General features: G+C 45.5%; 1 long non-coding RNA gene across 2 annotated transcripts; it reads left to right on the forward strand.

The window, feature by feature from the left end:
- Positions 1 to 4,300: 4,300 nt before the first annotated feature.
- Positions 4,301 to 11,936, forward strand: LOC143828622 (uncharacterized). Of its 2 annotated transcripts, XR_013227769.1 has the most exons (4): positions 4,301 to 4,466; positions 5,920 to 6,128; positions 8,326 to 8,437; positions 11,622 to 11,936. It is a non-coding gene; the product is annotated as an uncharacterized LOC143828622 (long non-coding RNA). The 2 variants fall into 2 exon arrangements; XR_013227770.1 differs by lacking the exon at positions 5,920 to 6,128.
- The last annotated feature ends 4,539 nt before the right edge of the window (positions 11,937 to 16,475 follow it).

A 16,475-nucleotide genomic window follows, 5' to 3' on the forward strand; every position in this document is an offset into this window, starting at 1 on the left:
ACTGCCTTAGTAAATTGTTGACCTGTGATTCCAAGTCTAATCACAGAAACTATATCATTCTTTCAGAAAAGAAATATTTTAGGTTCCAAAGGGATAGGAAATTCTAAAAATCATTAAACAATGTGGGAAAACTGCACCCTGAGCTTTTTAAGCTGAAAACATTACTAAAGGCTTTGTACAATTTCTGCCAAAGATGACAGATTTCACCAAAGAGCAAGTTTTTCTGGGCATGAGCGAGCCCTGAAACATATGGGAGATGATTCCATGCTGTTTTTTTTAAGTCTCTTTCAAACCACCTGAGATTTACATTTCATAACATAAGACTCCAAATCTAAGAACATTTGCTCAAGCCAGTCACCTCGTTAAGATCTTTGTTTGATGATTTACAGTTATCTAAATTTAATAGCCATACATAAATAGCAGGCATTTATATACAGCACATAACAATTTATTGTTCTTTGAGTCTTATATTTACTCAAAAGATTATCAATAATATGCTTCCTCTGGACATAATGAAAGAACATGTAAGGTGTCCCTTCAGTGGGTGTAGTGGTTAAAGTGTCTCACTAGGATCTGGGAAACCCAAGTTCAAATCCCCACTCTGCCATGGAACCTTCTGGGGGGACATTGGGGTCAATTGCACACTCTTGCCCTAGCCTTCCTCACAGGGTTCTTGTGAAGATAAAACAGAGAATGATGTACGTTTCATTGGTTCCCCACTGGAGGAAAAAGCGGGATATAAATAAAATAAATAAATAATACCCAGAAGACTACCTCATGTTCGGACTATTAAGTGGAGCCCTTCTACTTGAGGCACTTTCTGCTTTATTTTCATTGTGGCCTGACCTCAAAATAAACTTCAGAAACTTACTTTGGCTTTGGGTTTAGATGTTTGTGAGGATTCTGTCAATTCCCAAATGATATAATGGTATCCGACTGTGGAAGTTTCAGCCAATACTCCAATAGATCCTGAGACAACTATTTTAGAGATGTGAATCCTGTCACATGGGAAAATGAGATTGCATGGAGTGTAAACTATAATTATGCGCCCTCTCATGATATGTAACTATAATGTGTAATGTATAGAAATGTATTAAGTATTGGTGGGGTCAATAGTAATTATTTTAGATTTTTGGTTTTATGCCTTTAAGTTCTGTTGTGCGCCATTATGAATGGCGGCTATGCTTCCTTCCATTGTGCCAAGGATCAGCTCCAGCTAAGTTTGCCAACTCTGGAGCCTATGGAGGACAGGGTTTGGGGGATAAGGGACGGAGACCTTAGCAGTGAATAGCAGTACGAAGTACACCCTCCATGGCAGCCATTTTCTCCAGGGGAAGTGATTTCTGCAGGTTGGTGATCAGTTGTAATTCTAGGACATTTGCAGGCCCCACCTGGAGGTTGAGAAATTTAGCGCCAACTAAGTCCCTCCCCTCATTTTGGCAGCCATCACTGAAGTCATCCTGGGACTTCTACTTGCAAAAGAGCTTCCTGAAAACTTCACTGACAAGCCTTTGCTTATTAAATTGTAACTGAAATATGCATTGTTTTTTTAATTGGTACAAGACATGTTGGGGGATACTTTGCATTGTCAATCTGAAAATAAAGAGAACTTTTCCAATAATTAATCCCTTTGTCCGTGTCCTGGCTGGACTAAAACGTGCTTATTTTCAGAATTTTCATTTAACGTAACAGTATATATTCATGGATTCCCTGGCATCTTAATGAGTGGTAGAACGTGGGAGAAGGCAGAAACCACCAGATGTCAGTCTAGCTGTCATATTCCCTCCTGCTGGAGCCTGGAGACTTGAGTTATAAGCTTGTAGTTTCACACACACCCTTCCGGATATGGCTCCAGGCATTCCCCTGCATTCCTCTGAAGTTTCTCTCGTCCCCCTCGGCCAGATTTACTGCTCCAAGAGGCCTCTCCCTTCCCCACTGTGCAGCCGGTGTGAGAACTCATTCACTTATCCTCCCGAGTCCTTGGGTTGTTTAGGGGAGGCTGGAAATTTATTGCCGAAACAACAGTAAGGGCAGACCAGATGTCTCCAGCTCTTCGAGCCTTTTTAGATCAATGGTCTTTCCTATGACCCATTATGCACGGGGGTTTTAGCACACATTCGGGGTGGAATGGCGGCAACTAAAATCACCAATAACGCACGGTGCCGGCCGCAACTGGCTGCAAATTCAATGCTCGCCGCCGAAAAAGCCGCATTAGTGGAACGCGGAAGAAACCGCAGCTTCCGGGTGACCGGGGTGTAACCAGAAGCGGCGCCGGGATCGGCGCGTGCATAATCGGTTAATCTGAGTTTTGCCGCCGTTGCATCCCGTCCCGTGCATAACCGGTTTGCTTCGCTTCTTCCTCCTCCACATTTTCCATGTGACCCGAAATCGCCGTTTTGCCGGCCGTGCATAATGGACCTATGCGAAACCTTCATGCCTGAATCGCCCCTTATAAAAACCCCTACAGGGGCCATACCTTTTTTTATCAACGCTCCCCTGCATCTACTATGCTGTCTTTCGCATCATCTTATGGAACCCTTCAATAAAGACTAGCTTCTTAGAACCACATGTGTCCGGAGCAGTGCTATTCGAGAGGGTCGGTTCTGATCGAGTGGGGTCAGCCACAGTTCGTGACAATAGCAAGCTAAATGGAAATGTCCAGCTATCCTGCCACTTCAGAAGGCTACCTGCTTCAGCGCATCTATTTAAAAGCCTTACTGGGAACACTCTTCAGAAGACTAATTTTTGAATTTATTGTAGAAGCCATGAAAATCATGCAAACAAACAAAGTGTTAAAACAGTAAAATTATATATATATATATATATATATATATATATATATATATATATATATATATATATATATATATATATATATATATATATATATATATATATATATATATATATATATATATACACACACACACACAAATATATGTCACAGTATCAACATGTGATCACAATATGAAAATTGCAAGAAAATTGCAATTGCAGAATAAAATAAATGAAGTGGAATAAAATTATTATACCTAAAATAAGGGTTCCTCAGCCATACTTGAAATTAACCTTTTTCTAATAATAATTGATAAGGAACTGAAATTAGCTACCATTAAACTGACAGGAGGGGAAATGTCTACCAAAAGAAATGTTATTGATGTGGAACATGTACTGGCACACTCCCTGAAACGGAAATGTAGACAGATGTGACGTCCATCATCCCGCCTTAGAGAGCATGCCACAAGATGGACCCAGCAGTAGTGGTTAATGAATGCAACACCTTCCTCATATCCCTAGCGCAGGGGTCCCCAACCTGAGACCCGTGGGCCACATGTGGCCCTCGACCTCTTTCTGTGCAACCCTCCAACCTGCTTGTCTGCTGCTATCATCCTCAGGGCATTTTCCCTGCTGTTTATCCTGTCCCTTTCTTGCAAAAAAAAAAAAAAAAAAAAGACAATAGCAATATTGTTTGTTTTGGTCTCCATGGTTCCTTCTGTCAATCCACTCTTGTTCTTATCCTCCACAATAGCATTTTGGCCATTCTAGGTGCTTTGCTAGTCAGCAAAGCTCAGGCACCCATACCACTCTGCTTTTTAACTCTCCCTCTCCATGAATTACTATGCTGAAGCCATGCATGTATATAAGAAGAAGAGTTGGTTCTTATATGCTGCTTTTCTCTACCCCTGAGAAGGAATCTCAAAGCGGCTTACATTTGCTTTCCCCTTCCTCTCCCCACAACAGACACCCTGTGAGGGAGGTGAGGCTGAGAGAGCCATGATATCACTGCTCGGTCAGAACAGCTTCATCAACGCTATGGCGAGCCCAAAGTCACCCAGCTGGCTGCATGTGGGGAAATGCAGAATCAAACTGGCTTGCCAGATCAGAAGTCCACACTCTTACCCCCTACACCAAACTGGCTCTCCTACACCAAACTGGAAGGTAAAGTCACCGTGTGAATGGGTTGAACTTCAGGAGATGTCAGGTCTCCTTTTGGGGGAAAAAAGGCGGGAAAAGAATAGTCAAATGCCTGGTATTTTTGCAAAAAAAAAAAAAAGGGCCATTCTAGGTGCCACCCATCCCACTCAGCTTTTTAACTCCCCCTCTCCATGAATTATCATGTTGAAGCTACGTATATATATATATAAGGAAGGTAAAATCGCTGTGTGAATGGGCTCAGGATATGTCAGGTCTGCTTTTGCAAAGAAAGGCGGGAAAAGGACAGTAAAAGGCCTGGTATTTTTACAAAAAAGGATACAAGCTGTTTTGCTTACTAAACATTTCTAGAGGCTCCACCCATCAAAGCAAATTGCTTCCAAAGCTACTGGTGAGGTTTCTGCTGCAAGCAAAAGCATTCTTCCTCACACAAGCGCTGGTTGCTCTGACTTCCGGCCTTGCTTCCTTCTGCCTCTCCTCCCTTCCTCACTCCAGCTAGGAGCCTTCTTATACATCTGGGATTGAAGGAGCCGGTGAGTGGCCCCTTGAGTACTCTCTTAGCAGGGAAGCTAATGGCATTCCCCTTCTTCCTCCAGCCCAGTTCCTCTCCCTCTGGCTGCCATTTTGCTTCTCATGACTGAAGCTTGGCTGGCAAGCAGCGTTGTGTATGTGCACCTGCATATAATTCGAAGCCAATTTAGTGGCATATCCTCTGTTCCAGGTGGAAAGTTGCCCTTGTTCACTCTTTGTTTCCTTGCCCTTTTTTGGAGGCCCCCCAATTTTTAACATATTATAATTAAAAAGTATTAACAGATGTATATTTAAACTTCAAGGGACTGTGCTTATTAAGAAATAAATCTCATAATATTCAATGTATTTAAGATTGCAACTCTACCATCTGGATGGAGAGAGAGAGAGAGAGAGAGAGAGAGAGAGAGAGAGAGAGAGAGATTAACAGAATAAGATTGAAAGAGAAACAAAAAAGAAAAGGGAAAGAGAAAAACAAGAGAAAGGTTACTTATTATTATTGTTATTGCTATGATTACATTTCTTACCCACCACTCTCAGCATGCCGGCTCATGGTGGGTTACAACATAAAATTTCCACAACACTAAAATCCCATTGACCCATTATGCACAGGGCTGGAAATCCGGGATGGCGGCAACAGGGCAGCCTCGATTATGCACCCTGCTGCCGCCATTCCAGCCCTTGCCCGGTGCAGCCCCCCCCCCCCCGAAGACCTGCAACAAGGGAACTCACAAATAAATTTGCAGAAAAAAATTTGCGGCAAATCACACAGAATAAACACAATATAAAAATTTAGAATTCACACAGAATAATCACAATATAAAAATTTACAAAAAAAGAGACTTTCCACTGCTTTCGTAGCATACTGAAATGAGGTATCTTGTTTTCAAAAAAAAGAAAAAAAGCATCAAAGTGAGCATCAAACTTTACAATACTATTTCAGCAATCTAATCATCTACAAAAAATGTACATTCAACACTCCCTTTTATTTTGTGAAACCAGCCATTAATTCTGGCATCTTTTATTGCCTATTTATATATTTTGTCCAAGAGTTCCAATCTAAACAGAGAGACTCCTCATCCTTCTTCTCTTTACTGCCAGGTCCATAACTTTGCAGTGCCATTCAGCTATCAAAAATATAAAACAACCTAACAACACAAGGCATAGAAACTGCTCATGGCAAGAACGGGTTGTGCGATCCGACTGCTGAAGTGGCCGTTCCCGCCCGAAGCAGCCACCGCTGTGCCATGGGGGGGAGGGGAGGCACAGGTGCCGGCACACTGGGCAATGCAAACATGCAGGCGCGGCACTGGCTGCTACGGGAACGGTCGGTTCTGTAGCCGAATCGCACAACCCTACATTGACACCTACACACTTGCTCAGTGTGTCTGAAATGTTTGCAGACATGACACCGTCAATCTCTAAATTGGCAAAACTGTTTTTCATGATGTCCTCCAGCGCTGTTGTGCCTCACAGATGGTACTGGAATGGACCTCTGATTGGAGGGCAGTTGCTCTGCCCCTTATGAATATCCACCCCCTGCAGATCAGGATTTCTGATCAAATGGATCTGAGAGGAAGACGGTGGACCTCCTGGCCAGCTTCACTTCCCTTGGGCTTACTGCTGTGGCATCAAAGGCCAACATTTCCTCTTGTGCATTTTGAAAGGTAAGCTCCTTTCTTTGCAAACAAACACCTTTGAAAGTCTTCATCATGTAGGCCAAACGATCACACAATATCTCTAGATTTGAAAAATTGCAGTACTATGCCCGCTGTCTCAATTCAGCAACAATAGGTTGAAACAAATTTAGAGTCCAGGGGCTGCTTCGGACCTGCACTGCTTCCCACTCGAATAGGTCGAAACGCTTTCTGTTGGTCTCTTATAAAAATCATTGCACTGGGTTATCTCAGAAGGCTGTGGTGAAAAACATTCTCCCCATTCAAAATGTCCCCCTAAGAAGTAGTCTTCTTTGGGGTTGTTCCTGGCACCAAAAAAGCACGCCTGGCCTCAACCAGGGCCAGGGCCTTTTCAGTTCTAGCCCTCACCTGGTGGAATGAGCTCCCGGGTGAGCTTCAGGCCCTGCGGAATCTTCCAGCATTCCGCAGGGCCTGCAAAACGGGGCTCTTTCACCAGGTCTACGGTTGAAGCTGTGGCAGTGGGGGAAGATCAATGCCCCCCCTTGATGTCAAGCTCCAACTTTGAGTATTTTGTCTCTCCTTCCTCCTAGAGGTAGGGGTAGGGGTTGGAGGTTTTCCACCATGTTGTGGACTGCTGGTTTTATTATATTGGCATTTTTCTGTCCATTTTAATGGGGGTTTAATGGGGGGGTTTAACTGGACGTTCTGTAACCCGCCACGAGCCTGCTTGGGAGTGGCAGGTAATAAATTAAGTAGTAGTAGTAGTAGTAGTAGTAGTAGTAGTAGTAGTAGTAGTAGTAGTATAAATTAAATAGCAGCAGCAGCAGCAACAGCAGAAGAAGAAGAAGAAGAAGAAGAAGAAGAAGAAGAAGAAGAAGAAGAAGAAGAAGAAGAAGAAAACTTGGCTGTTGCTAGAAGAACATAGGCTAAATTGAAGGCATCTGCTCCACAAACACGAAGCACCATAGCGTGTTTCTCTTCTGGCTCTGTGATGCTAAACAAAACTATAGTCTCGCTGCATAATTTCCCCACCTGCTGGGACATGCCGGATGAAATTCTTCCGTGAAACTTTGGGTTGCCAAGCCCCTGGCATTGCCAACTGTCCTAAAGGTGTTCTCAAAACAGTTTACAGTCTCAGCAAGAACTTCAGCCCAAATTTGTATTCTCATTTTAAGAGGCAGCTTGGTGTAGTGATTAAGCATGGCGGCTTCTGATTATTATCATCATCATTATAATTATCATTATTATTATTACTATTATTGTTAATTATTGTTAATTATTATTTAATGTACAGCCCACCACTCCCAGGCGAGCTGACTCATGGCAGGTAACATCATCATAAAAACCCACAATAAAAACCTCAATAAAACTGAAGACAAATTATCCTGGTGGCGAAAAAAGAACATCCCCCCCCCCCCAGTTGAACAGACTTCCATCACCTCATGCCTTGGGGGAATAGATAATAAGGAAGTAGGCTGTTATTCTTACCACTTCAGGAGGGGCCCCAAGAGCCAAGTTTGATTCCCCATTCCTCTGGGTGACCTTGGCCAGTCAAGTCAAGTCAGATTTTATTGCATGCAGCCATAGGCCATTACAATACAAAAGGAAAAACCTTGGCCAGTCACAGTCCTGTTAGAGCTGTTCTGTCAGAACTCTCTGAACCCCACCTCTCTCACAGGTTGTCTGTTGTGAGGAGAGGAAAATTAGGATTGAGGGGTACAATTTATTTAAAAGGGACAAATAAGTTTTTTCCCTCTAGACCAGACTGGCCAGGGATTTTGTTTTCTTTTGAGGGGGAAGCATAACCTGGACATGGTTACTGTAGGTGGGCAGGTAGTTGTGAATTTCCTGCATTCTGAAGGGGGTTGGACTAGATGACCCTGGAGATCCCTTCCATTTCTATGATTTTTTGAAACCCCAAATTGAAATTACCTTACTTTAAAAGCCTCACAATGACCGTGTACGCACTGGAGGTTTCCTGCTGGGCTGCAGGCTGGAGTTTTAGTTCTGGCAGGTTGCCCCACCTCTTCCTGCACCCACATGGGGAAGCATTTGGCCTGGTGCACCTCATCTGCCCCCGATTTGTGCTCCTGCATGGGAACTAGGGCAGTAAAGTTCCCAGTGCGTAAACGGTCAATAAGTCATGATGGTCTGGGCATCAACTGTGCTTTTATTAACTTCGGGGAGTGAAAAGCAGGGTATAAAAACCAGCTCTTCTTCCACACAGGGGGAAAAAACTTTCCGCATCCCTCAAGCCATCTCATCCTTGCTGCCAGTGTTCCGTTCTCTGAAAGGAAACCACCAAGGAGATAAAACGACACCTTTATTAAATTCCAAAAGTAAGCACATCCTTCAAACAGCTGCAGCTGCTGGCAAGATAAAAGCCGAAATTGAGATCCAGGTTTGGAATATAGTCAGCCTAATTAAAAGGGCGGAGCGCCAACCTCCTCTTGGAAAACAAAGGAGGTCAATTCACCACAGAAGGATTCCAGAGGACAGTGGAGAAGCCTAATTAAGAGAGCAACTGTGAGAGGCAATTCTACAGAATGCTGGTGTAGCCGAAAGTGAAGAAAAAGCTGAGTAGGGTGGCGATGCTTCTCCCACTCAGGGCTTGTACAGTGACATCTCTGGAACAACTCCTTGACAAAGAGTGGCCAGAATTGTCTGAATGGAGGAATGAATGAATGAATGAAATTTGCTTTTATTTCTATTCCTACTTCCTAAGCAATGAGTATGACTGCTTTTTGGTTTCACTTGCAGGGTATGGGAGAAGCTGGGCTGTTCTTGGGGTCATCTGTGTTTTTTGCTATCAAGGATGCAGTGGCTGCAGCCCGGAAGGAAAGAGGAATGAATGAAATTTTTACACTGGACAGTCCACTGAACGTAGCAAGTATCCGCATGGCTTGTACCGATCATTTCACAGAGATAGTAAGGGCTTTCTGAAAACCCCTTGCCCGGTCCTTTCCATACTGAGCCTGCAGACCATAGCCCAGGCTTTCCCTGGGTTTCTTGACAGCCCTGCAAGGGTTTCCTGAATGGGTGGGTTAAATAATTTTTTATAAATTTGTTAAACATTTATTGGGTGATATGACTATATATAGTCATGTCAACCCATATCCCCCTCCCCAAATGGCCAATGATGGGCTTTGTCACAGAGGAATAAGGCACAGACAGCAAAAGGCTTTGAGAAACCCCAGAAGTGGTGAGACTGGGCAGACTATGGCTGGGAAGCATAGCTGTGTACATGCCCAACCGGGCCCCTCCCCTTTCCTCCCTCTCCAGGCCCATCATTGGCCATTGGGGGGTGGGGGTGGGGTCGACATGACCATAGATGGTCATATCACAGGAACATGTTTATTTATCTCCCACCCATTTAGGAAACCCAGGGCCATCAAGAAACTAGGGTTTCGTGCGGCAGCGGCCAAATCAGCCACTACGGGCTGCCCCAGCCAGCGCCTCAATACAGGGGCGACCAATTCGGATGCCGCCGCGTACAACCCTACAAGAAAGCTCAGGGTTTCACAAACCCTGATTGAAAAGGCCTGCTCTACATCTTCTCCAAAGGAGAAAATGGATGCTTTGGAGTATGGACTCTATGACATTGTACCCCATTGAGGCCCCAGTCCTTTCCAGGGTCTCGCGTCCCCCCCCCCAAATTTTCAGGAGTTTCACAAACTGGATTTAGAAAGCCAACTCCCCATCCCCAGCTGGTAGCCAGGGGAAATGTGTCTCTGACTAGCAAGGAACTGGAAATGCAGCTTCTTGGCCTTATACAGACATGCTCGGTAGAAGGCCAAAAGTGTGACTGTGGCTTGTTCATTTCTCTTAAACTAGATGGGACCACGGGACCTTTGTGGTTAGCTGTCTTGTGTATTTATTTCTTGATTTAATTCCCACCACTCTTGGCATTCAGCTTGTGGTGGGTTACAAAAAATGATCCCCAATTACAATACCCCCCCCCCCATCCCATACAACATACAACAATATATAAATCCTGGTGGTAAAAAATCAATCCTTACCCCACCACGGCTGGCTGCCAGCCAGGTGTCAAGGGGGACAGCATCCGCTGGTCACCCATATGGTGGTAGATCTTCCAGGGGGACATCTGATCTTCTGACTGCACTGACCTCAACCATATACCTGGCGGAAACACTCTGTCTTACAGGCCCTGTGGAATGTCACATGCTCCCACAGGGCCCGTAGCTCTTCCAGGAGCTTATTCCACCAGGTGGGGGCCAGGACTGAAAAGGCTCTGGCCCTGGTCGAGGCCAGGCAAGTATCCCTGGGGCCGGGAATCTTGTGTATTTTTAGGGCCTTTTTGCACGGGGATCTTTGTTGCAAATTGGTCACTGAATGAAAAATCGCCATTTAAAATAGTGGAATTCGTCGTTATGCATACCTGCCTTTGTAGTGGAATCAGTTGCGTTTTTTAGCGTTTCCCACAGGCTTCCGGTCTCGGCAGAAATCGCTAGAAAGGAAGCGCTATTGCCAAGCTCGTCCCGCCCCTGGCCGTCAAGCAGCCAATGGGCAGCCGTTAGCATGCTCCCAAACAGCCCCTTTCCCTTTAAGGAAGGTTTTTTTAAAACAAAAAAACAGACCCATTGTAACGAATCTGGGTAGATTCGTTGCAACGGAGAGACCCATCCAGCTGCCTGGGGTGTTTGAGCTGTCGTTTGATCGGTTGATCGTTAACACGCTGCCTCAGAGTGAAAAAAAAATCCCCCCCCCTCTCACGGGCCCGATTTTCGGCTGAATGGAATGTGTGAAATGTGTGTGTGAAATGTGTGTGTGAAATGTGTGTGCTTAGTGACTGAAGGGGAGGGACTGAAGCCGGGAAGCCTCTGTTTGAGCTGTCATTTGATCGTGGCCACGCTGCCTCCGAGTGGGAAAAAAAAATCCCCCCTCCCCCCCCTCACGGGCGCAATTTTCAGCCGAAACAGTGTGAAAAATAAAGGGAAAATACATCAGCAAACGGGCTTCTGCGGGCTTCTTGTGGTTAGTGACTGTAAACAGCTCTGAGGAGGGACTGCAGCCTGGGAAGCCTCACTGGCTAAACGGAGGCTCGCCGGTGCGTTGATCTCCACTCGCTCGGGGAAAAAAAATGGCGATCGCTTCGCCGGAAGTTTGGAGGACAGGCTTAGGAGGAGGGACTTTGAAGAAACCGCAACAATGGGAACGCACAGGTCTTTTTCGCTACTGTTGCAGATTGGTTGCAGGAGTATATCGCTTTCTGGAGGGTGAATCCACTTTTTGGATTTCCCCTAAAAGCGCTACAACGAAGCGCTTTTTGCTGATTGGTTTCAGGAGTGTTGCAGATTGTCTACTACGTCGTGCGTTAAGGCAAATTAGTAGCATTTTCAATTAGCAACCATTGTGCTATTTTGAAGCCGTGCAAAAAGCCCCTTAATTTTCAAAGTAGCACACAGTAGGAAGGGGAGCATTGGATTTTGACTTTTCAACATTAAATAACATGTATTCATACTTTAAAATCTCTCTCTCTCTTTCTCTATTTTTTTTCTTTAGATTCCTAAGGATGAACGTGGGACCTATAAACCATGGGCTATTGACAGAAACTAAAATATTCTGTTTCCCTTTCAATAATGCTGTGATTGTCTTCGTAAGTTCCACATGTTAAGAATCCAAGCCTAGTCCCAGAAAGAACCACATCTATTCCCTTGCCAAAAATTGTTCACTTGAGGACTACTGGGTTGATTTTGATAAGATTGTTTAGAATCTGAAATATAACTGGAATTACTTGGGACCTGAAAGGTTGGATACCTGTGCAAATCAGACACCAGATTACAAAAAATATATGAAGATTTATTGTGTGCAATTTAGAAAAAACATTTAAGGTAAAAACACTGCTGCCTTCAGCTTTTCTGAGCCTTATTGACTTTGGGCTGGGGGGAAATGAGGAGGTGACAAAATTTATTTTATAGCAATTTTTTTCCGGCCTTCCATCTTTTCAGCTATTTGATATTGATTACACAGATGAATACTGTTGGGGCTATGGTATCATTGATACCATTTCAGAGCTGTTACTTAACAAATCTTTGCTAATATTTTGTGCAAAATAAAGTGAGGTAGGCCCTGCTGGATCAGATTAGTAATCCCTTTAGTCTAGCATTCTTCTTCCCCCAGACAAACTGGTTATGCTGGCAGGCCCCCCCCCCCCAAAAAAACAGGCACCAGTAATGGGTTTAAACTATGTGTAGAACAGTACTGGCTGTCAGGAATCGAGCTGAGCCCAGCTAGCAGAGTCCGTGATAAAGACACATCTGAGATCCAACAGGTAATTGAAAATTCAAGGAAGAACTTTATTGAACAGAGTCTACATACAGCTAAAGCAAGCCAAGATCTCCTAAACAAAGATCTTGACAGTAACAAGAAACAATAGGCACTTCAGAACAGATTTAGGGTTCTCTCGATAAGGGAGGGGTACAAAGGCATTTAGGCGGGAGAGCAAAGGGTACCAGAGGTGCCTAGGTTCACAGGATGTCAGATGGCCAGAGTCTAAACTCTATTGCTATATTTCTGTTGAGACTATACTGTCTATACAAGGTCGTGGGAAGTGAGCGATAAAGCGAAAGGAGGAAGATATCCTGCTGGGAAAGTGAGGGAGTCTTGGAACCTGAGGACAGATTTACTGATTTACAACCCATGGCCTTGCCCAATCGTAGGAAACGAAACTAAACAGGCATGAATCAGGGTTCATGACACTGGCTAGATATCAAGAAAAGATTTGTCAGAGTAGTTCATTGGTGGAATTGGCTGCCTAAGTGAGTAAGGAGGTGGGTCCAGTTCTATGGGCATGCAAAGAGAGTGCCCCCAATCTGACCTCCATCGTAATTCCCTGGTCTTGTCTTTTTTTTCCACCATAAGAAACAATTGTCATGCCCCTGCTGCCACCTCCCGTCTCCCAGAGAGTTGTCACAGCAACCAGGGCCTGTAACCGAGCCAGCTCTGGCAGAAGAGAGAGGGGTCTCTGAATGTGCAGCAGGGAAAAGCAGCAAAAGTCAGCCAGGCTCTTCCCAAGTGGCATCTTTGGTGCAGCCACAGATGCAGAACAATCAAGGCGGCGTGGAGGTGGCCAGTGCCATGGGTCCACTGCTGCCAGCCGCCGCCATCCCCCACCAACCCCGCCTGCCACCGCCCGCCACCACTGCTGCTGCTGCCTGCCACCTGCTGCTGCTGTCACCACCGCCACCAATCTGGCGCCCCCACAGAAGGTGCCAGGTGACCCCACTTGGGGTCGGGACCCCAAGGTTGAGAGCCAAAGGCTGATCTTGCACTGAGCAGGAGGTTGGACTAGATGGCCTGTGTGGCCTCTTCAATTCTATGATTCTATGATTCTATGCCATTCCACAAAAGGAGAGAATACTTTTCAGCCTCCTATCCTACCCGTCTGCTGTAATAATACCAAGCAGTTTATTTGTCCCCTTCCAAAGAGGCAGCACTTGCAAGCCATTTCTTGTTTAAAAGGGAAAGTGCACATTATTCATATACAAGGTGGGAAATTTCTGAACTACTTTCCTCCTGCTTCTGCTGGTGGAGGTGGGGTGCCAAATCTCCTGACATTTAGCCAAAGTATTGATTCCCAAGGACCAACCTATTGAGAAGCTCTTCTGCTCAATCCCCTTTGAAATGAAGCAGGATGTCCAGCTCGGCAGATCTCCTGACTTCCAGCACAGCTCCCTTGCTTCTTGCCATTTCTCATCATGACCTAGGGATGCCTGCCCCCAGGTGCAAGGTGGGGATCCTTGGGAATTACAAATCATCTCGAGACTACGAGATCAGTCCCACTGTAGAAAATGGGAGGGAAGACCCTATGGTCCTGTCCTCCCCAGGCTCTACCCAACCCCCCAAATCTCCAAGAGTTTCCCAATCTGGATTGGGCAACCTTCCCCCACCGGTTGTAGGGCAGTTGTAATACTGGAAGACCTCCAGGTACCAGCAGGAGGTTGGCAGCCCTACTCTTGGCTCCAGCTGTCCTCAGCTTGGCTAGCCATGGTGGGGTGGAGTTGGTCCTGGGCATCTTCATCATGTCCCAGGTGGACATGTACAACTCCTGGCTCTTGACAGAGTCCAGCTAACAACTTGGACAACTGTCAAGAGCCTGGATGGGATATTGGCTGCCTCATTTTCTATGGAGGCCCAGATCACAAATGCTGCCCACCAGGTATTTATCATCACCCTACCTGTTGGCTCCTGATCTAGCCACTGTGATCCTTACAATGGTCTCCTCCAGGATTGATTATTGTACCTCATTCTATGCAGGGCTAAACTTGAAGCTGATCTGAAAAATTCAACTGGTCCAGAATGTAGCTGCACGGGTCCTTATCAGGACCCAGTGGAGAACCCACGGGCAACCTGTGTTCTCCCAGCTGCACTGGCTCCAGATTGAACACTGAAATCAGATTCAAGGTTTTGGTTCTCACCTGCAAAGTCTGAAACTGTTTGGGACTTCTGTATCTTCAGGATCACCTCATCTGCTATGTCTCCCAAAGGGTGTTAAGGTCTGGCAACTAGAACCTATTTAGGATCCCCTGGCCCCAAGGAAATCAAACTGGCCTCAAGCAGGGCCAGGGGCTTTTCCGCCCTCTCCCCAGCCTGGTGGAATTATCTACCAAACAACATCAGAGCCCTGCAGGACCTCAGACAGTTCCACAAGGCTTGCAAAATAGAGTTGTTCCACCAGGCCTGTGGTTGAGGCCTGACAATCTGATATATAAACCTGTTGACCTCTGTCTGCACCCACCAAACTATGCCCCCCAGCGAGGGGTATGCTATTATGTCCCCCCCCACAAAAAAAACCCCATATGATAGAAAAATCTCTATGAGCAATAGAAGTTGTTTAATTTTGTGATGTTTTAAATTTTAACTTTAAGCCAGTGTTCCCCAACCTCTGGGCCACGAACCAGTACCGGTCTCTGGAGCCCTCAGTACCGCGCTGCAGCGGGGGGGAGGGAGGTGCAGGTGCGCCTCCCTCCCCCTCCCCCCACGACATGGCTCTCACTGCACCGGGAGCGATCAGCTGCTTTGGCAGCCAATCACTCCCGGCGCAGCAAGTGCTGCATTGCAGGGGGGGAGGCGGGGGCTCTGGTGTGCCAGTGGGCACAAACTTGCAGGCATGGCAGCTCCGCGCCTGTGCATTTGCACCCTCTGGCATGCCGGCACCTGCACCTCCCTCCCCGCCCCGGTCTGCAGGCCTCCTTCCCCCTCCCCGGGGTCCAGGGCCCAAAAAAGGTTGCTTTAAGCTCATTCGAATTTTTATTTTTGTTTCCTAGAATTTTACGACGTGATTTTATTTTTGCCGTGATCTGCCCTGAGTCTACTGAGATAGGGCAGAATAAAAGCTCCATTATTATATACGTAAATAAATGGGGTCTGACCTAAAGTGTAATAAACACTTGCTTTGACTTGAGCTTTTGTGAGCATTCCAACACTCCCCATGCTATTCCACTGTGTGTGACAATGGAAGATTCAGCCAATGTCCTCAGAATATGAGGCCAAGGTATGTTAGAATTGCTGACTGATAAAAACTGCAGGGTACATGGAAATAAGAAAAAATGTTAAGGCACCACAGCTGTCTCTGATACACATTGTCTTCAGAAGCCCCTGGGGGCAAGGTGTTAAGGCTCATTGTCTTTTCAGAACGTCAAGAAGCAAACTGGAAAAACCAAGGACGTGCTTTGACTTGAGCTTTTGTGAGCATTCTAACACGCCCCATGCTATTCCACTGTGTGTGACAATGGAAGATTCAGCCAATGTCCTCAGAATATGAGGCCAAGGTATGTTAGAATTGCTGACTGATAAAAACTGCAGGGTACATGGAAATAAGAAAAAATGTTAAGGCACCACAGCTGTCTCTGATACACATTGTCTTCAGAAGCCCCTGGGGGCAAGGTGTTAAGGCTCATTGTCTTTTCAGAACGTCAAGAAGCAAACTGGAAAAACCAAGGACGTGCTTTGACTTGAGCTTTTGTGAGCATTCTAACACGCCCCATGCTATTCCACTGTCTGTGACAATGGAAGATTCAGCCAATGTCCTCAGAATATGAGACCAAGGTATATTAGAATTGCTGACTGATAAAAACTATAGGATGCATGCAAATAAGAAAAATGTACCTGACACACATTGTCTTCAGAAGCCCCTGGGGGCAAGGTGTTTAGACTCATTATCTTAGCAGAACGTCCAGAAGCAAACTGGAAAAACCAAGAACGTGGAAAGAGTTGTAGATAACTGCCATGTAGTCCTCTCTTTGATTTAATTAATTGAATTTGTAGAGCCCGTCCCTCTTGGCATAGCCATCTGGGATGGTGGACAATAAACTACACTACAAATCTTTTCTTGTGAGGTAAAAAAAATCAGATAGT

This window comes from Paroedura picta, chromosome 2, assembly GCF_049243985.1.
Source record: "Paroedura picta isolate Pp20150507F chromosome 2, Ppicta_v3.0, whole genome shotgun sequence".
Classification (NCBI taxonomy): Eukaryota; Metazoa; Chordata; class Lepidosauria; order Squamata; family Gekkonidae; genus Paroedura; species Paroedura picta.